Raw genomic sequence first — 6,226 nt, 5'->3', positions numbered from 1 at the left:
CCTTGAGAAAAATCAATCAAATGAGGCAATGATGGATTTAGTTAGAAAAATTTTGAAATGCTCCAAATTAGAGAAAGAAAACTGGGTGAGAGCCAATAAGTTGATATATTAAATCACAATGCATATAAAAATGCAATGAATTTCTTGGAATGAATTCCTATTGAATATGATATGCGTGGATTTTAGACCCTAAGTAAAGTATCAACATAGACTAATTTTTGGAAAACTCTAAAAGTCCAACGTAAAGAAACTCGGAAACACTTTTAAAGCAATGCCAATAAAAATTTTGTTGCATTGATTAAGATTAGTGACAAGTCTCTGTGACCGAAAACAAGTTAAAAGAAAAGACACACATTTAAGTAAACCCCGTCGGAGGAAGAAATGTCTACCTGAGCATAGCTTGACCACGACAACTCTTCATAATAGGGCCTTAAGCCACCCCTACAAAGAATTAGAAGAAGCGAACTTACATAACGAAAATTAAAAGGAAAAGAGGAGGATAACCTTATAATGGAAAGAAATCTCATGATAAGAAGAATTTGTAGGTTACCTAAAAATTGTTGAAGCGATGGTTACCCCCAGAAGGCAACCCTGCATCCTCAAACTGAAATAGAAAACCTTTTTGGAAATGCAACACTCCTTGTTTTTATTACTCGTCATACAAACCCACATATTTCCCTTTAATTTCCTCAACTTTCACCTATAGATTACATTGGATTCCATATAAGGATGCAATTTTCGAGCAGACTTCAAATTTAATTCCATCAATCTCAAAGCTATTAGAGACCTATTTTCTCCAGAAGTACCATGGATTAAGCTCTACTTTTAGCTTGGGGGCCTTCTATGATTCCTGTCAAACAAGAAAGAAATAGATCAACAATGTTTTTGTAGCTCTACAAGTTGATCAAAGATATGAATAGGGGACTTCCCTTATCTAAAATCCTAATTCAATGGTTAATTGAAGCTATGAAAATCTTGTCTTGGATTGAATATAAATAGAACAAAGTGACTCAATTGCTCCTATTAAATAAAAATAACATGACCATGAGGCTAAGCAAGAGAATTGAGATGAAGAGCTGAAAGTACCTTGAGAACATTCAATCAAATGGGGTAGTGATTGATTTAGTTAAAACACTTGTCAAAAGGTCCAAATCAGAGAAATAAAATTGGGTCAGAGCCAATAAGTTGATATCTTAAATCACAATGCATATAAATATAAAATGAATTTCTTGAAATGAAAATATTGTTAAAGATGGTATAGGTGGTTTTTGGACCTTAAGTAAAGTATCAACATAAACTAACTTACGGAAAACTCTAAAACTCCAACATCTAGAAACTTGGAAACACTTTTAAAGCAATGCCAGTAAAATTTTGTTGCATCGATGCATTTGGTTCAATAAGAATCATAAAAATACCATCAATTTAGTCATTAAAAAAATGGTTTTACACTTCCAAGCCATAAATGCAACATTATTTAGAATTCCCCTTACAACAAATGTTCATACTACACAGGTGGAGAGTGATAAAATTACCGAGAGATGTTCGTTATATTAACTATTCTTTCTTACAATTAAAATAACTGGAAATATATCAATACATATTAGTTCCTGAAAAAAATAAGAATATAAGAAATAAAATAAAAAATATTTCATGGAGAACCATCGAAACCATGTGATTATAACTATAAGTGTCAACAAATAGAGGTACAAACAACCAAACCAAACAGTTGGAACAATACATGGAATATGTGCATAGATATAGGTAAAATCTAAACAAAAAAGACTCGACAATAGTCAATAACCCAGAGCTTAAGTCTGAAGGCATGATACCAAACCCAAGGTTAGGGTTTGCTTCCCATTCAGAGTCCTTTAAATCTATATTTAAAGTGTGCCAAATTATAAGAAAATAACATGGTGGTAAGCAAGAAACCCAATAATGGTACTAAGGTTGGGTGCAAGTTTGAATATCCAACTTAGGACCAGGTACTTATCATGTTTCACCTTGTACTTGGCTTGACTCTTCACCAAATTTGATCGCCATTGCCATGCATCATCATTCTTCAAATCCAAGACATTAGGAGATCCACAAGAAGATGTATTAGAACTAATGTCCTCTTTGTCAAGTATCTCTTGCATCTTCTTCTTGATACATGCATTCTATAAGAGTGGCATCTTGTTCATACCAATGTTCAAAAGTGATGCATCCTGTTGCAATTGAACTTCATGTTGTTTTTCTCTTTTAGGAGGAAACACATTAGATTCCTGAAACATCTCATCACATGTGTTAACAACTTCAACTAAATCAGATTTTAATCTTGCGCACATCCGTGGAAGCCTTCAGATTCCTCAACATCTTTATGTTTAATCATTAACAATTCAAAATTCTGACTAGCATTTACAAACCTCTTCATTTGTCCAGTATTCACAAGAGACAAATTCAACTTCTTGTGGTGTGCGATAACAATATACTCAATCCAATTTTTAAACAAATGATACTTTTTCTCATGGAGTTGAAAGATGGATTTCCTATCATATAAGTATGGGCTTCCCAATACAATCCCGCATATGTCAAGTTGTACTACATCAAGTTCCACCTCATCAATAAAATTTACAGTGATGGAAAATTTAAGTAAGCATTTTCTTGTCACTTGAAATTTGGCATTGTCACATACCCAACCCAAAGGATAAGGTCTGGGATGAGGAGTGGTTTCCAAATTTAGTTTCTTGATATTGTCTTTTGAAATAAGTTTTGCTTGTGATCCACTATCAAACAAAGTATCTACTTTATTATGTTTTGTGATGAATCTAATATAGAAAAACTCTATTCTTTCTCTTTCATTTTGAGTTTAAATGGGATTGGTAGAAGAACTAATACTTGCAATAGAATCCTTAACTTTTAATCCCATGGCTATGATTTTTATTTCATCTCCGGAATCAGATCTTAGATCTTGTTGTGTAGTTGCAACAATATTTTCCTTCTCCTTGTTAAACTTTTTGGGTTTCATCTCAGAATGAAGTTTCCAACAATGGTCTTCATCATAGCCTTCTTTTGAAGTTTACAACAGTGGTCTTCATTATGGAAATTTTAAGATTTTGGGTGTTTTAAAAGTTTTTGATGGTGTTGAGTTTCCTTTCAATTCAAACACTACTGCAAGATTTGTTGAAATATTTTTGTCCAGATTTCGACTACTTTTGACCATCCAATAAATTCTTCCACCTCTGTATTCTGTATTTAGTGATTAGTACATCCCGTCTCTTTTGAGACTGGTCTCCATACTGGACAGATTTCATAAATCTAGTTATGTAGGTTTTCTAATTAGAAATATGTTATGGCTCTGATACCACAATTTGAAGCAGGGGCTTTCAACGAAGCTTGCAATTTGAGCTATAGTGCAACTACAGTAGTGCTTCATTAGTGCTACAATAGTGTGCTAGTGCGCTCTGAGTCTCCTCCCTCTTGGCCTTGTTGAGCCTCTTCTTTCTTGTTGTTATGAACTCAAAACTACCAGTAACCTTTCACGCACTCTGTGACCTTCACAACGGCACCCCTGGCCTTCTACGGTCTTTGGTGTCTCTTCGACTAGTTGATGTAGTGACAAACTTTTATGCAAGAATTACTATCTCAGTAGCACAAATTAAAGGACACAGTACTCGGAAGCGGAAAATGAAATAACACTATTTTATCAAAAAAAAAATTCATATATGGATTACACTGGATTTACAGTCTGTTCATACCAGGGATGGACTGTGTTTGCATTTACCAGATTGTTGCTATTCAATACTGAGATAGCTTACTAGAGGCTACCTGGAGATTACACAGACTCTGTCTTTGAACATACACTCAAAACACACATATAGACTGACACACTAATGATCTGGCCACTTTAGGTTCTCACCAGTGCTCTCACACTGATGCGCAGGCTTCTCAGATCACCTAAAGACTTGAGTTCTTCTCGTGATGCAAGCAGATCAGACTTAATGTCTGCAGTTGCAGAGCAGGAGAAGCTCTCGACTCTCAACTTCAAAAGACACAATAACTCCAACTCTCGATGCCCCGAATGAGCCTGACTCCCTTTGTTTTATAGGAAGAAGAGGGGACAAACATCCGACCATTGGACCAACAAGTTGAGTATGAAAGATTCTATCAATCACGGAGATGTGGTTCAATATCCACCAAAAGTCGGAGAAGTGCTCCAAGTCTCGTGACTAAAGAATATTTTTCCTATTACAAGATTACAATCAATCCTATGGAAAGCATCTTATCTACAATGTGGATGACTTTTAACCAGTTAAGGCCCATGAGGAATCTGGCCATGAATAGTCCTCATGATTGGACAACATAATTACACAGTGGAGCTTTCTAGATAAACCTACGGAAACCATTTTATGAAGAAGGACTAGCACTGTAAGACAATTCACCAAGAGCTGTAATTCCCGGAAACCTATTTCTAGGATAAATGAGGCCATCCCATGCCTTTGTATAGATCTGTAGGACTATCATAGGCTTATTCAGCACATATTGATGCTTTATTTTAGTCATTACTAGCCATTCATCATGCCTAGCCATAAATTGTTGTAGTATATGGTGGTCTGGATAATTCAGCAGGTCACCCACTGTGGTACAAGGAATATGAAAACACTCAATGGCACTTTTGTGGAAGCATTTGTCACATCACATCTGAAAATAAATTTCATAAAATATTGGATCTATAGCAGTGCAATTTACTCCAAATTCTTTCCACCAGTCACCTAACCATCCTGAAAATTGATTTCTTTGCATGGTCCTAATTGATTCAAATTTTAATTTTGTAAAATGAGTCTCTTTCTTTCCATCAACATTTAGGAGATCCCACCATAATTTTTTGTAACTTGCAAAATTAAAGATAGTGTCAGGAAAAATAAGATTAGGATTATTTTGTGGCCATAAGATAGGTGAATTTCTGGTGATTGTCCAATCTGTGTTTCTGGTTCTGTTGATGACAAAATATCTATAATAAATATTTCTTTGTCTTCCTCCTTTAGAACAGATCATTGCGATGTCATGGAAATTATTTTGTAATGCCTCTTATGCTTGGTGAGCTGCAGCCATACTACTGGTAGCAGTATGCACCATATCATGCATCCAACCATTTCCCTTGGGAAATACTCTTCTTTCAGACACTAGGTGTAAAATATCTGTATGTGGTTATAGATCTGCATCTAATGCTTTTGTTTGTCTTAGTTGCCAGGTTGGCTTCCAATTCTTCTTGTAGTCTTCCCAGCTTTGGTCTTCTTTGATATTTCTGAGAACTTCTTGTTGTTTATCTGGGTCCCATTCAGTAACAATAACAAAAACATGTTCTTGTTCTTGTGGCTGGGTTTGTATGTATTCTCAATTGATAAAATCAGGTAGACAGTTGTCTACTCCTTTGAAGTGTTCTACTTCGAAATCAAAATTGGCAAAGAGGGCTTTCCATCTGGCGAATTTGGCTTCTCCAGGCTTCTTGATATCTTTATTAAGAACTTTCTTAAGGGCATAAGCATCTATCCTGAGAAGAAATGGTTTATTGACCAGATGGATCTCGAATTTGTCGATGTTATTCCATGCTGCTTTCACCTCTTTTTCTATAGTAGAATATCTTTTCTCAGTGGGGTTCCACGTTCCTCAAGCGAACTAGATAACCTATTCTTCATTATCTTTTTTCTGTGTTAATATACCCCCCCATCCAATATTGCTGGCATCGTATTCTACAATCTTATACACTGCATCATCAGATATATACAGTATGGGAAGGTTTCTGACTTTGGCTTTAATCTTTTGAACTGCTCTGGTATGGATTGGAGTCCAAGGTTCAGGATTTTTGCACAATCTCTGATTTAATAAGCTTTTGTCCTTGGCACAGTCTTGATAGAAATTACTTACATAATTTAAACAACCAAGAAATATTTGTAGCTGCGTCTTGTCTGTAATGATGTCTGGAAATTTGTTAGAGAATTTCACAGCATGTTTTTGCAAGGAGATTTGGCCATTGGATATAGTATGGCAAAGAAATTTATTGGAAGTCTGAAAGAATTTGATTTTCTTTTTGCTTAATACAAGAACATTCCTCTTTATTTTATTTACAAAGGTCTGTATATGTTTAAAATGATCTTGCAAATATTTTGAAAAAATAAGTATATCATCTATATACACAATCAGCCAATCGAAGAAGGGTTTGAATATAGAGTCCATGACCTTTTGAAACTTG

The sequence above is a fragment of the Pinus tabuliformis genome, chromosome 7 (genome assembly GCF_031772625.1).
Source record: "Pinus tabuliformis cultivar Carrire ecotype Pingquan chromosome 7, CPIR1, whole genome shotgun sequence".
In the NCBI taxonomy this organism is placed as follows: domain Eukaryota; kingdom Viridiplantae; phylum Streptophyta; class Pinopsida; order Pinales; family Pinaceae; genus Pinus; species Pinus tabuliformis.
This window is presented reverse-complemented; position numbering follows the sequence as displayed.